The following is a 15,766-nucleotide window of genomic DNA, read 5'->3' on the forward strand; positions in this document are numbered from 1 at the left end:
TATAAATTTGCCGGATCACACCTCCATACCAACACCTTCATATCACTCTGGAAATTTCATGTCAAATCCCTCTGTCCTTCTTTCACCCACGGTTACTCCCTACTTGTTGCAAAGTTTTTTCTCACCCCCATTCCTAATACCTCATCCTCTAATCTCACTTTAGACACTTGATGATGAGGCTCTGTTAGGCCACAAACCATGCCTCATCTATTCCCAGTGTCTAGTACATAGTAGAAACTAAGTGTTATGAATGAATGAGGGAGGGAGGGAGGGAGGGAGGGAGGGAGGGAGGGAGGGAATGTTAAGGGAATGAATTAAAATGTCTGGTATAAAAGATTCATCCCTGCCATGTCCAGGTGGCTCAGAGGTTGGAGTTTTGTCCCATACATCAAAAGGTTGCGGGTTTGATAAATATGGAGTTTTGCTCTCAGCTCCAAAGCCTGACTAATGCATGGCTTGCATTTAAGTTGAATATCAGAAAGATAAAGTCAAAATTAACTCTCAGCACTCCAAGTTTAACTTGACTTGGAATGTTTTATGGAGGCCTTCAATGCTGAGACTCATGGGCTGACACAGAGTCTCTCTCCACCCTTACCTATGCCCTGGGCATGTTGGTTGGAGAAGTGCTACACACGTCACAGGGGAGAAAAGTGCTCTAGGACTCTGAGGACAGAATCAGGATCCAAGGAAGCAGTTACCACGACCAGCTTGAAGAAGACCAAGCCCTCCTGCCGTGGAACGGGGCTCCTCCTGAAACAGCCAGCTCACTCACCTTTGGCCTTATTTAAGGAATAGAAATGCCTGATGTTTTTACAAATGTTTAAAACATACAAAAATTTACATGTCAACCTAAAGTTTTCTGAACCACCTTGAGGCTTCCTCTTGCCCATTGAACATCCACCCCAAAGAAGATCCTGACTCACGGTTTTCTTCAAAAGTTGGTACAGGGGCTTACTTAGTTTGTCCATTGATCCATCCATCTATCCATCTGTCTGTTCGTCCATCCATTCATTTTACTCATAAATACTTCTCTCTAAACCTTTCTTTCCCAGGAGCACTACTCAGAGCACCCAGGACTCCCTTTCTCCTGCGCTCTCCTTCCCTCCTGCTCCTCAGGCGCGACTGACCTGGTCCAGGACCCTCCCCTGCACACACTGTAGGACGTGTAAGCAATATTCTACATTCTAGCCACTCTTACTTCTTTCCTCTCCATGAGACAAACTTCTTAGGATTCTGGGGAATAAAGTTTCTCCTCCTGTCATTCACATTTATTATTTTATTTTTATAACACCCTGTAAAGAAAGCAACATTAGTATTAATATCCCCATTTTGAAGATGAGAAAACTGAGGCTCAGAGACATTCTGTTACTGGTCTAAACTCAGGTAGCTAACATGACAGAACCGTCATCGGAACCTCGACCTTCTGACTCCAAGCTTAGTGCTCAAGTCGAACAGCTATGTGTTGAGGATTTAAATGGGAAATTCCTTCTTAAGGTTAGAAGTCATTTTCTACTTTCTGTATTTATGATTTCCTTTTTATGTGTTATTTGTCAATAAATCTAATACGGGGGTCAGTAAATGCTCCTAATGCCAACCTCTTTTTATAGAGCATTTATAAACTCAGGGTAGTATTCCTTAATTTAGATAAGATACTTAAAGATTCTACAAAGAAGCCAGTTTTATCTCACTATTATTGCTATTGTGCCATTTTAACTCAGGTTAATTTAGGAAAAGAAAGTAATTTCAAAGGCAATCTACAATGGTATAGAAAAACCTTTGCCAGCTGGCTATAAAGCTCTGAAAATTAATGAAATCATCACCCCTTAAAATATTCTCTCAAGCTGCATTGTCAGGAACTTATTCTTTCTAAATTTAGCTGTTGGCAAACAGTCACTCTTAAATCTAATAAAATTTAGTAATGTTTTCCATACATCTTAGAGTGTGTCTTTTTACTCAATAAAATTGTAATCTAAGCAACTGTTACTTTGTGGCATAAATGAATCAAGATGAGTAGTACTGGGAAATTAGAAAAGAAACTCCACAGAGTAAGCCTCCGGATGTTTGAAGCGATAGTTCAGCCTGGGTTGGAGGAAAATCAGGGTCGTATTTCAGCCTCCTATTCACGTACTGCAAGTCTTTGAGTAGGACGATGATAAATGTCACAAAAATCCAGGCAGAAGGAGCCTGCATAGATCATCAGTCCTCAGCAGGATCTTGCTGAAGGCCAACTTTTGGTGAATAAAATAGTTATGATCACCATAAGTTTGGGGCATAAACTGGGCTAGATTTGCATAAAATTTACATAAACCTACCTAAATGATTCCAGCTTCCACAGAAAAATATATGGGCATCTTTTTACATTATCTTAAACCTCATATACCTTAAAAACGGAAGGAGGGCTTAGGAAAACTTGCTTGCCAAAGTGTCTGAAGGATGTTATTGCAAAGTTTGATAGTAAAAGCTTGATTAAAGAATAATGAATAAAGGGAATTTGTTTGGTTAATTTTATTTCAAGTAAAATGATTTTTTAAAAATCCTATTGTTGAAACTGTATCTAAAATATGTTCTCCCCTCCCCCCTTTTAATTAGTTCAACGTATGGTATGGAATAGTATTAGGGGAAACCCAGTCATTTAGGGGAAAGTTTAATTGGGCTCTGATCTCAAGCCTGACATTGGCTGACCTTGAGAAATGAGGCAAATACTTGAAGTTCTTTCATTTTCTATTTTCTCAGCTGTAGAACACAAGATGGGGGTTTTTCCACCCTAAATGTACAGAAGATCACTTAAAGGCTTTGATATAAATCACAAGCCCCAACCTCCCCTGAGAGATCCTGATCTGAAGCTGAAGAGAGAAGCCAGAAATCCATATTTCTGATCAGCATCATAGATGATTCCAGCACAGTTGGCCAGGCCAGTTGAGTTAGAAATTACTGGACTAGAAAAAATCTAGAGGCCCCTGACAATACTTTATATCTGCTTAACTCTTCAATGTGTAAGCATCCTGAAACTCCACAACCTCTGTGAGAAGATCAAGTACTTGAAGAATTTAAGGTCTTAAAATCAGCACTGGGTCATGATTCAAGAGCTGGAATCCTGATGTCTTTCCCTCACTGGGTGCATTCCATTTGCCATTCATTGTAAGCTCGCCACATATCTATAAAGTAAAGGCTAACTCATTTCAAAGGTCTGTCTTAAGTTTAAAGTTCTTCAAAGAACTTGATATAAATCTAAGCTGTGTGACTCAGACACATTTGGAAAGTTAGTGAGGAAAGCATGTTTCCTTGTAAAAATGTCTCCTCTTAAAAGACATTTCACAGAGACAATCTTTGTTTAATTGGCATGGACCTTGTGAATAGAGATTTCAACACATATTAAATTTGATTCAAACCTAGTTCTAGACCTTCCCTATTGAGAACTTCCCAAAACATCTCATATTTCTATTTTAAAATATAAAACTGGGGCCAAAAAGGGAAGGGGAGATGTGTTTAAATGTTTTAACTCAAAAAGCTAATTATTATGTAACATCTCTATTCAAACACTCAATCCAGTGTTGTGCAAAATATTTGTAATAAGTCATAAATCTGGACTAACTTTTTCTGCTTTGGGGCTTGCAGAGAGAACTGTCTGCAGTAAATGTGAAACCTCTGTAAATCTGTTTACAGTGGTCAATATTCTAGAGGCAGTAGAAAAATAGGTTTTCTGATAAGGCATCAGTTTTGCAATGAACACAATGAAATATGTCACTTTCAAGTTGAGTCCATTTTTGAAATTCCAGGCAAAGCCATCACAGCCCCTGTCATGGAGGCTGGATAATTGGGATTCGCTGCACAACCTACATTCTCTAAAAGGTGATTGACTCCCTGCAGTTTGTGCTGTGTGTAACTGGCCATATTGTCAAAACCTGAGCAAACACAGCCTTCTCAAAAGATTAACTGAAATTCAGTTGAACACAAAGGTATGACGGGATTTTTAATGCAGAGTTTTTAAAGTTATGATTAGAATACACTGACTTATCTAGATTTGCACTGTCCACTATGGTAGCCACTAGCCACATGTGGCTATTGAGCACTTGAAATGTGATGAATCCAAACTGAGGCATGCTGTAAGTATAAAATGGGCACCAGGCTTCTCAGACTCAGTTAAAAAAAAGAATGCAAAATACTCATCACTTTTTATGTTGATTACATGTTGAAGAAATAATATTTTGGATATATCAGGTTGAATAAAATATAGTAGCAGAATTAATCTTACTTTTTTTTTACTTTTCTAATGTGACTATTACTAGAACATTTAAATTACATATATTGCTTATATGACCTTTCTATTAGACAGCATTGTTTTCAACAAAAGATGACAGAGTGTGTCTTTTCCAACGTTTTCAGTGATGCTATTTGAAGCTCATCAGAGCACATATTCATAATGTTGATAGTAACATCGTTCCAAACCAACTTATCTGATACTAGATTATACTGATGCTTCTAAAATAAGAAATTATAGTTTCAGAATAATTTTGATTTATATATAAAAGGATTTGATATATGACAGTGACTTACAAAGTCTTAGAATTGCTATATATCCTATAAAATCATTCAGTCCTACCTTTCTAGAAGCAGAGTTGCAGTCATCTTGATATCACTGAGGAGCAAAGCCACAACTGGAGCACACATCTCTGTGTCTCAAACCACAATATTTCTATTATATCTGTGCTATTTAAATTTGACTGTGTTTCAAAGTAAGAATGAAATTACTCCTTGCTTTCTGCCCCCCCACACACATAATAAATAGTCTTATTTAAAAGAAAAACCTTCAGTTCAAAAGCTATGTTTTTTAAAATTGCCATAATTGAGTCATACTCATTAAGACAATGATTTTGATTAAAGTAACTAATAATATCTTATTATTGGTCTCTTTCCTCAATAAATATAGTTTGACCTTAAAGGATTTTGTAAAACATAAACTCACAAATTCACCAAGAAGGCAGTCAGTATTTAAAATAGGATCTGTCTAAATAGAAGTACAATAAGCAAAGAATTTATATGCATATTTGCATAACCCAAGGACACAGACAATGGTGTGGTGAAGGACTGAGGAAAGGGGTAGCATGGGGTGGAGAGGGTCAGTGGGGAGAAAAAGAGATGTCTGTAATATTTTGAATAAAAAAATAAAATAGGTAGGTAGGTAGATAAATCATAGATAAATAGATGATAGATAGATAGATAGATAGATAGATAGATAGATAGATAGATAGATAGATAATAGATGATGATAGATGATGATAGATGATAGATAATGATAGATGAGATAGATAGATGATAGATAGATGATTGATAGGTGATAGGTAGATGATAGATAGATGATAGATAGATAGACATAGATAGATGATGATAGATAGATGATAGATAGATAGATAGATAGATAGATAGATAGATAGATAGATAGATAGATGATAGATAGATAATGATGATAGATAGATAGATAGATAGATAGATAGATAGATAGATAGATAGATAGATAGATGATATAGATAGATGATAGACAGATAGATAGATAGATAGATAGATAGATAGATAGATAGATAGATAGATAGATAGAAGATAGATAGATGATAGATAGATAGATAGATAGATGATAGATAGATGATATAGATAGATGATAGACAGATAGATAGATAGATAGATGATAGATAGATAGATAGATAGATAGATGATAGATAGATTGATAGATAGATAGATAGATAGATAGATAGATAGATAGATAGATAGATGATAGATAGATGATACATAGATAGATAGACAGAGTACATAGTAGGGTTGCAGAATAAACCAGCTTGATTCAAAAGAACCCTAAAGCCTTGGAGCAAAGATGGGCCTCCGGGTGAGCTGGCTGGGGGGGGGGGGGGGGGGCGGGGGGGCTTCCCGCATATGAAGCAAAAGACAATGGCACTCTCAGAGGGACCAAGTCAGCTAAGCAGAGGGTAGGAGGACATTGACCAAACTTGGTGAAGATATTTTTTAAAACCTCACTAATTTAAAATATTTGACACAAAGGAAGGGTAAAGGAAAACTTCCTTCTTTGTTTGATAGGGAGAGAAACAGTGCCTTTCCTGAGGCTCTCGAGGTACCGACTTGGGCCCTTCTGAGGCCACGCCACCTCCTCAGGGCGGAGTCCGCCGAGTGCTCACGCCAGGTATGGCCCTGCAAGGTGAAGGTCAGTCAGACCTCTCACTGTTTCTCCATTGTAAAGAATAAAAAAATCAAATAAGTAATTGATATTCCATTTTGTGGAGGTTGGGAGAGAAGGAAAAATACATTACTTAGTCTTCCTGGGGTCATTTAAAAGTCTCAAGATTAAAGGAAAATAGTCCTTCTAAATACTGCTTTAACTGAATTGATGAGTTTTTGATCAAATGAATTCCATGAAATGTAACGCATAAAATGCCTGCCACGGCACCTGCGGACGCTAGATACCAAATGTTAATTATACCTGAGTCACTCAAAGAGATGCCAGGGTAAATGTAAGGTTAGGATGGTTAAGAACTGGGAAGAAGTTAAGCATCAATATTCCATCTCTTTTTATTTTAATATTCTAATTTTATTTTATTTTGACATTTCAGTTGCCATGTATTTTCATTGTATGTAGCATGGAAAATATAAAAATATATTGAAAGTATAAAGGATATAAAGTCCAACAAAATCTTTGTCTCCTTTTAATTTATTTAATATTTTCATCTTACAATCTCCTTTCCTCTGCATTGTTTTTCCCAAACACTGTTTTACGCCACCCCAGTCTTTCTCTCTCCTTTTCTCTGGGAAACCACTTTCCTGAGCTAGAGAACACATACGTGGTGATCAGGGTGAGATGAAATAGTATTAACATCACAGAAGCCCCCAGCACTTCAACCCTAAAACCCAGTGTTATCATTGCACCTAGAAGTGATCTGACTTGGAGAACCAACTCCCAGTAATCAAACCATTAAGAGCCAGCAAGTCAATCACCGATCTACAAAGAGAGAAAAATCTCCCAAGAACAGAAAGTTCACATCAGCTAGTCAGACATTTTCTTCTGAAAGTCATCATGGGAAGCTAAATTATAATCAGCAACATGCTTGAGATAGATGGTCTTGTTGAGTGTCGTCGGACTATAAAGGGCAGACGCATTTATTCACTCAAATTTGCCTGCCAAAAGGTCTGGGGAATTTGCAGGACTGGCAAGTACATCCTTTCCCCTAGGGAGTCCCAGAGCTATTCTGACGAATGTTACTTCTTGACACTTCTTTTTAATTATTCCAGGCTAACCATCTCTCTTTTTTTAATACCGTCTTCCTATAAAAGTGTATCATAAAATTGATTAAACTCAGATCGCTACATTACTATCATAATCCGGTTCTGCCTCTCTACAAGTCTCCTAGGTTCGAGCTTGAGGTGTCATCAAGACTTTGCAATCCTACACGTACAGGCGTCCCAGGGTTTCCCCGCACAGAGCGCTAATCGAATCTATTATGTATAGATTTTATCAAACTCACTGAAGGTGTCGTTATTTCCAGCTTTTCGGTGCGCACCAGGCCACAGCAGCCTGCATTGGCTGTGCAGGGCTGCCTGTATACTCTCTTTAGGAACAGAAGTGTTGCACCTCCTTCTAAATAATTTAGAGTATGTCGAAAGCATTTTCATGGGGAATTTTGACCTGCATGGCTCAGCCACTTCAGAGAATACGGTATCATCTGTTTAAAAATCCAGATCTAGACAACTGAAAAACTTCCTTTTGAAGGGCAAACACTTCTTTATTTTAATTCCTTCCCAGTTTTCCAAGGCGAATAGGTCTCATCCTATTTTCCTAAGCCAAGTAAACATCATTAAGTGGGACTTTGGCAAAGCTTGGATTCATTAAGGGATGTTTCCATTTGAAATTACAAATATAAAAACAATCATTATGTTTCATTTGCCTCTACCCTACGGATAGATCTATTTACTTCAGATTTTAGTGTAGATTCTGGGTTGTGCATACTGCTTTACGCTAAAGGAACATCCGGACTCAGATAGCTATAAAGTTTCTATAAACAATTCAAAACAGATTTTTCTAAAACAAAGTCACTACACAATAGTCATTAACAACAGTTCTTAGGAAGAGTACAGATTACAATTTTTATAAATATTCCATTTTGTTAGATCCCTAGGGATCTCTATTGCATCAAACCAGATGCTATCTGTTCCCACTCACAGTCTATATTTTACAACAGGTGCACTAAAATTTTAATAAACTAAAATAATATACAGCCCTGGCTAGTGTTCTCAGTGGTTAGAGCATTGGCCCGTGCACCAAAGTGTCTCGGGTTTGATTCCCGGTCAAGGGCATGTACCTGGGTTGCAGGTTTAATCCCGGCCCCAGTTGGGGTGAGTGTGGGAGGCAGCCAATTGATATGTCTCTCTCACGTGGATGTTTTTTCTCTTCTCTCTCCCCCATCCCTCCCTCCCTCCCTTCCACTCTCTCTAAAAATCAATGGAAAAATATCCTCAGGTGAGGATTAAAATAATAATAATAATAATAATAAAATAATATAAAAAATACTAACTAAAACAGTAGAAAACGAAGATAAAAAATACCCTTTCCTCATACTACCAAACTCCCTACTTGGAGAACATCTTTTTATTTTGCCCACAATGCCTGAATTTCCAAAGAAGCTTCCAGAACTGGATCCACCACCTCCCATCCTCCATGAAGTTACAAGCCAAAAGCAAGTGAGGCACAGGGCAGGTGTGGGAGCTGGGGTGTGGCTGCGGGAGCTGGCGCTGGGTGGGTCAGTGCATGGGCTCTCCCCCGCTTCAGACTTCCAAGAAGGCAAAGTAAGCTGTAGATGAAAACATGAGAGCCATTTCAAAAGTACGCGAAGCCAGCTGAGTAAATTGTGAAACATGAGTTATCGCTATTAACCTTGAATAATTTTTAAAAAAATATATCTTTATTGATTTCAGAGAGAGAAAAGGAGAGAGACAGAGATAGAAACATCAATGATGAGAGTCATTGACCGGCTGCCTCCTGCACGCCCCCGACTGGGGATCGAGCCCGCAACCTGGGCATGTGCCCCGACTGGAATCGAACCCTGATCTCCTGGATCCTAGGTCGATGCTCAACCGCTGAGCCATTCCCGGCCGGGCTATACCTTCCTATCTTTACATCACTTGGGTAAACTCATTTTGATCGTAATTTTGGATAACTGTAAAATTTTTGTGTTAGTACCTATGACTCCTGGGAAATGATGTCAAAACCAAGGTAGTTTTCTCCCATTCCAAATGGATCCCAGTCTCAATCCATTTTCCATCTCTCCCACACATATCTCCCCTTCCTTCTCTCTCACTTCAGCATTTTCCCTCAGTAAGTTCAGAATTTCTGCAAGACGCTGGAGAAGATGATCTAAGTTCTGCATAAAAAAGCAGCTCTGCCATGATGAAAGGCAGATCCAGGCTGTGGTGAGTGATAAATTTTCTTGCTGCAGCCCCACCCAATTTAATGGACTATCAATCAGGTCTCTGCAACCTTTGATACCCTACTCACGACCCCCATCAGGATGCTCTCTGACTCAGCCCTCGACTTGGCAGTGTGCCTTAGAGACACTGCGGCCCTGTTTACAGCACAGCTCTCCATCTGGTTCTGTAGCAAGAGTAACACCAGATACGTTAAGCAAGCCAGCATGAGCTTTTGCCACCCCACCAGGCACCCTGGCAATCCACAAACATTACCTAGGATTCAGAAGGCAAAATCAGGAGAAAATATGGAATTTGAAAAATGACATAAGAGAAAAGCATTAGTAAAATAAAACAATAAAAATATTGGGTAACAGATAAAGACATAACTGAAAGAGGGGAGATATTTCGACCCCCTAACTAATACATTAAAATGTGTCATTTCAAGTACACCACATGTGTGATTTGGATTTTTTTCCCCCTCAGCCCCAGAGACAGCTAGGAATACTGTGCTGACAGTTTTTACTTCATAAATTTGGTTCCCTGATCCATTCTTTCTTTACAAGGAAAAAACAAAACAATACAAAACAAAGATCTTTCCTCAAATGAGATTCTCTTTCCCTCTGGGTTTCATTGATTTATAATTGCATCAATATTTCATATTTCTGCTAAAACACCATGTTCTAATGCTTAGTCTGGCAGAGGCTTCCCTTTGCCTTCGACAGGATGCCCACCCAATCTTCCTATCATGGAGAGAGCTGTGGTTCTGGGAAAATCAATAGCTGTCCAGCTACCAGGGAGACAGGGAGATGGAGAGACAAAAATGGGTGGCCACTAGCAACCAGTGGGACAGGACTATCTTTAAAAACTGAAACGAAGCCACAACTCTGCAAGTTGTGGAGTTGAAGTGGTTATGTAACCACATTTGGGGATTAATTATTCAGTCTCTCTCTTTAGCCCACGTTCCCTGTAGGTTGGCTGCTCCTGGGAGCTAAGCGCTGTCATTTCACTGAATTGCGGCTTCATTGACGATGGTTTTCTGTCAGAAAGGGATTGGCCTTTCAGAGAAACTGTATTTGTTAGAGTTTCTAAATAACAAGTCCTTGGCTCCTAGGCATCACATTGCTTTGCCATCGATCTTAGACAGTGGTCGATGACATTGAGGCAAAGACAGGTCTTCTCTTTCAGGTATGCCCTGTCAAAAGCCTGCGTCCCCTCTATTTGCAGTGGGTGTTCCATTGTCATGATTCTGCTGGCTGCCTTTTGCCTCATCTCTGCCTAAAAATCATATCATCTGCTCAAAAGTCAATGAAAGGGCCCAAGCTGCTAAGGCAGCTAAACAAATCTGTGAACAATGATAGCCTTGCTGGGGAGAAATGCAGAAGAAATGAACTCTGGATGCCTCAGAAGGCATTCTGGAAAACAGCACATCCCAGCAAAGCCCAGCTCTAAAACTCGACCTAACATAAGGCTGGACAGGTCATGCTTTGTGACCAGGGTCAGTGGCTCAAGTGTAAACAGATGGCTTGCTCCCTGCCAACACTACACCCCACAGCGCCTGAGAGTTAAGATCTTCGATGAACTGCTTTGGAGAGGTTGGGGCTATTGTCTACCAAGTTTCCCTTCGTTATGAAGGCAGGGATCTGATCTCACTTGGAGAATGTTTTGTGACCAAGGCTTTTAAGCAGCAAACCTTCCAACGGTGAGGGGAAAGACAGCCTCCTGTGGGAAATAGCCATACTTAAAATAAAGTTGACCAAGCAGAAAGTTATAAATAATATTATTTTAACAGAGTTTTGAGATGCAGCCCAGTATTTTGGAATGCTCTCAGTCCAAACAAAGCCGGCATACTTCTCATTTTTTTCCAACCTCATGACTGAGACAAGATAAATGGAAAGGGGCACAAAAAGCCCGCAATTGCGAAATGTAAATTTAAAAGAAAAATCAATCTGGACAGTCATAAAAACCAGGTGGCAGGAGAAAATTGGACTCATTTATGAAGAAAGACACAACAGCCTCTAACAGGCAATAATTAAGGTACAGTGAAAAAAGCAAAGAATTTGGAGGCGGAAAGAAGTTCAGATTCTAAATCCATCACTCATGAAATGTGTGCATCTGGGTAAATTTCCTAGCTTCTCTGGGCCTCATGTTTCCCACCTGGAAAATGGAGATGATACTACTGATTTCAGAGTTGTTGCAAGGATTTAAAAAGATCAAGAGTGGAGGTACCGAGCACAGCACTCAGTACACACAGGAACATCAGCTCTCCATTTTTTAAACAACTTCCCAAGTCCCTCCACTCCCCAGCACACAAGAATGAACATCTGAAGATTTGCCTTGGACTTAAGTATATTAAACAATCAGGGTTTTGTTTGTTTGTTTGTTTGTTTTTAAGAGTAATTGTGTCATACTAAAAAAAATGTAATTGAACTAAAAATCTGGTGAACTGAGTCTGTTACCAATTCTGCAACTTTCTAACTAAATTAGCTTAGAGAAGAGGCCTCACCTTTCTTGGTTTCAGGTTCTTATCTTTAAAGTAAGGTCACCAGAGTAGACAATCTATAGGGAACCTTCCAGTTGTGGCATTCAAGGAATCGTGGGTACCTAAGACTGTTCAAACCAACAGGTCTCTATTTTGTTTTGATTTTACTCTTTGCCAATACATTATTTCAAAATGAGTTTTGGTATAACTGGTATTGGGATTTTCCTTTTATATGTGGAGATCTCAGTGAAGGCAAAGAGTCTTGTTTCTAGAGGTTATTCAATATATGTTTGTGGAATGAATAAGCTTACACTCATTAAGATGAAACAGAATGCTTCTCTTAATATAAAACCTTAGTCTAATGCATCACTCCTCCTTAATTATAGCTTTCCTGCCCACTACTCCAATTTCTATGGAAACATGGGAAGCGCTGCCCCTTAATATTGAAAATGAAGTAAGTTGCAGATGGTTGAAAAAACGTCTGCTTCTGAGCTATGTTTATCTGTGGTTCATGAACCCTGTACTGTTGTTAGAATCTTCAAGATGTTAAAAAAATAATATAATTATCTCTCCATAAATAAAAATAATTATAAGCTATCATTTCCCAATAAATCCTAAGAGAGAGAGAGAGAAATAAGAAGCCTACACTTAAGGGCTGTGACAAAGGCCTTGTACTAAGCCCACAGCAAACTAGCATTGCTTTCTTTTCAGACCTAAACAGGCAAGAGCACCGGGAGAAATTCCTTCTCCATCTCCAGGTCTTGGACACTTGGGGTGGTAAATACAACTTTCTGACCCTGTGAGGCTTCTGTCAGATGTGTCAGGCCTACAGATCATAAACACGTATGGATTAATCTATGAATTAAAACACTTTTATTTGTAAACTTGGGAATTTTTATTCAGTGGAAAGGAAAACTTGAAAATCATGCTTGCCTATGAAAGAATTCTTCTTTTACTGTAAATGTTTAATTTGGGTGGGGGAGATGTGTTCCCTCCACTTTCATCACCCCATGGGCGATTTATCGGTCAGGACTGGAATGTAAATGGCTATGGAGGAAAAGAAGCATTAGCTGGCATTTTCCTCTCTCCAGCTGTAAGGTCTGCAGGCACCCATTGCTGCTGTCAATTTCCCCACTCTTGGCACCTTATAATTTTCCATTTTCAAGGATGTATTTTCAATTTTCTCAGGAGTCAGTTCTTCTATTGGTGGGATACAGTAAATCTAGAAAGGACCATTTGCCAAAGTAAAATAATTTTTTAAAAATCATAAAGTGATTTACCAATGAGATTTCAGACATATTTGTTTGGCTCTCAAGCTTACACAAATATAACCACTGACTTAAACTACATCTGATGAACTGTCAGTTTTAAATAGATTTTCCGCTTCTTGAATATGTTCCAGTTATGACTCTCTGTATTTAGTTATTCATTTCTTTTTTTTTTGCTGTCAGAAATGTAAGGAATTTTATGGTTATCTAGATTCTGGGCGACTACATATAAACAATAACTTTTGCCCCCAAACTTCTCTGCAATGTGAAAATGTCATGGGTTTTTAAATTTAGAAAGAGTATTGCCAAAAAACAATGGCTTTCTGTTCATATTTAGAAGTATTTGTTTCCAATAATAGAATTCTCTTGAACAGCACAGGAAAATTTATTCTGAATCTTCTAGGCTATTGTTAAAAAGAAATTAGAAAATTTTCAGAATTGTATAAACTCAGTTAAATTGTCAGCCAAGTTTTAATAGCTAGGCTGATTACACATTAAATTTTTTCTCAAAGTATTGTCATAGACAATCATCTCTCTTAGTACACAATGGCCTTTAAGACTCTTCTCGCTCTGCCAGACAATACTCATTAACTCAGTTCCCATTACTCGAACCTACCATCTTATTTCAGGTGGTCTGAGTGGTGCAGTGTATTCTCACCTCCACCTTTACCGGCTCTGCAGTTCTCTACTCCTTCCCCTTTCTATGTCTGGCAATGATTTACCTTTTCAAGATATAAGTGCAGGCCTTATACTTCTTTATACCCTCAAAATCTGAAATAGTCCAGAACATAGGAAATATTCACCAAATGTACATAGGTGGCAATTAGAACACTTTCTTTTTACTAATGTGTAACTATTTGGAGATCTATCATATTTATCTTTCTTTTTAAAAGATGCATAGATTTTATCTGGTCTACCATGCATACTGTCTTGAAATATGTACAATAGTTTTGAATTAGGCATGCTAAAAGACTCAGAGAATATTCCCAACTGTCTGATTTCTATCCAGAAGTAGTCAATGTAGGTTGAATCCGGCATACAATATTGAAGATTTTAAAAGCTTGAAATATCTATGGCACTTTGAAATTCATTGAGCTCTTTCATTACATTCTGTCAGAGTGTGTGAACCTGGGTAAGCCACAGACAGAAGCCGTGAATTCAGTATTTCTGACACCAAATCCAGGACTATCTTGGCAATGTCACAGATAGTAAAGGGCCCATGATGAGATGGACAGACCCTGAATGGGAGGGGGGCAACTTTACAGGAATATCAGAAGCACTGCTCCTGAATAAATGAAGTGGAACCACTGACCAGCAAGTCACTCAACCAGAAGAACTAGGAGAAAGGGAGATAGTACATTTAATTTAAAAAATCATTGTACATATCTAAAGCCATTTACAGCAAGGCGACATATCAATAGTTATTTTTAAAAGACAAAGTAAAAGGTTTTATATTCACATCTGGCATGATTTGAAACCCGTTTAAAGGTTCTTTCTATCATAGCCACCCTGAGGAATACTTTCCTGTAAAGCAATTACTGTCACTTCCCAAACAACGCAGGCTTGTTCTACTCCATCACCACGACAGTCCCAGCAAAGAGAATGGCAACTGTATTTTGAATATTTGTATTGATTTTTTACTATTAAAGCAATTTAACATTTATTGCCTCATTTAATCCTAAAGCACCTGTGTGAGAGAAAACTTGTTTATTTTCTTCATATACAAATTGAAGAAAAGAAGCCCAAATGAGTTAAGCTTCAAGTCCCAAATCACAGACCAGACTGATAAATACAATGTATTTACAAGGGTTTAATTCCTAAACTTGGACATTCCCAGATAAGTTCCCTCCTCCAGCCTCTTCTTATGGTTAGGTTTCATTTCTTCTTGATTAACTGAGACCCAGTGGGGAGAAAAACCAGAAAACAATTTAAGAAAAAAGTCACTCACTCAATTAAAAGCAAAATAAAAGAAAAAAAAATACACATCTCATATCCAGGAGCAGGACTTGGCTGCCTTGGGGGAATCAGACAATGGCCTTAATCTAACAATCAGATAGTCCATGGATTTGGATAACCCATATCAAGTTCTTCCAGAAACTAATGAGGACATTAATCTTGTAATCAAATATTAGGGGAAAATTAGTTAAACATAGTTAAATAGGTTTCATTGTTTCAAGATCTTGACATACTAATGAATAATGTGAATTTACAGGACAGAACATAGTATGCAGTTTTCTTCAGTTGATTTCTTTCCCTGTGGAATTTCTGCCCAACACTTTTTTTTCCCATGGGGCATCTTAAGAGATGGGCACACTTTTTTTTCATGGACACAACTCTGAGGGGGGAAAGCTCTATCCATGTCTCTGCAACTTAGCAGTCCACTGCCTGAAAGCTGAGGATTATATATAACCAAATGACTTAATGTTTTCAAAATTGTATGTTTGTAATGTTAGAGAGGCCTAAATTCATTTTACTGCCTTTTCAGATATACTGACTACACAGAAAATCCTGGGAATATACAGGGTGTGGCAAAAGGAGGTTTACAGTTTTGGGTAGG

The sequence above is a fragment of the Miniopterus natalensis genome, chromosome 6 (genome assembly GCF_054644295.1).
Source record: "Miniopterus natalensis isolate mMinNat1 chromosome 6, mMinNat1.hap1, whole genome shotgun sequence".
In the NCBI taxonomy this organism is placed as follows: domain Eukaryota; kingdom Metazoa; phylum Chordata; class Mammalia; order Chiroptera; family Miniopteridae; genus Miniopterus; species Miniopterus natalensis.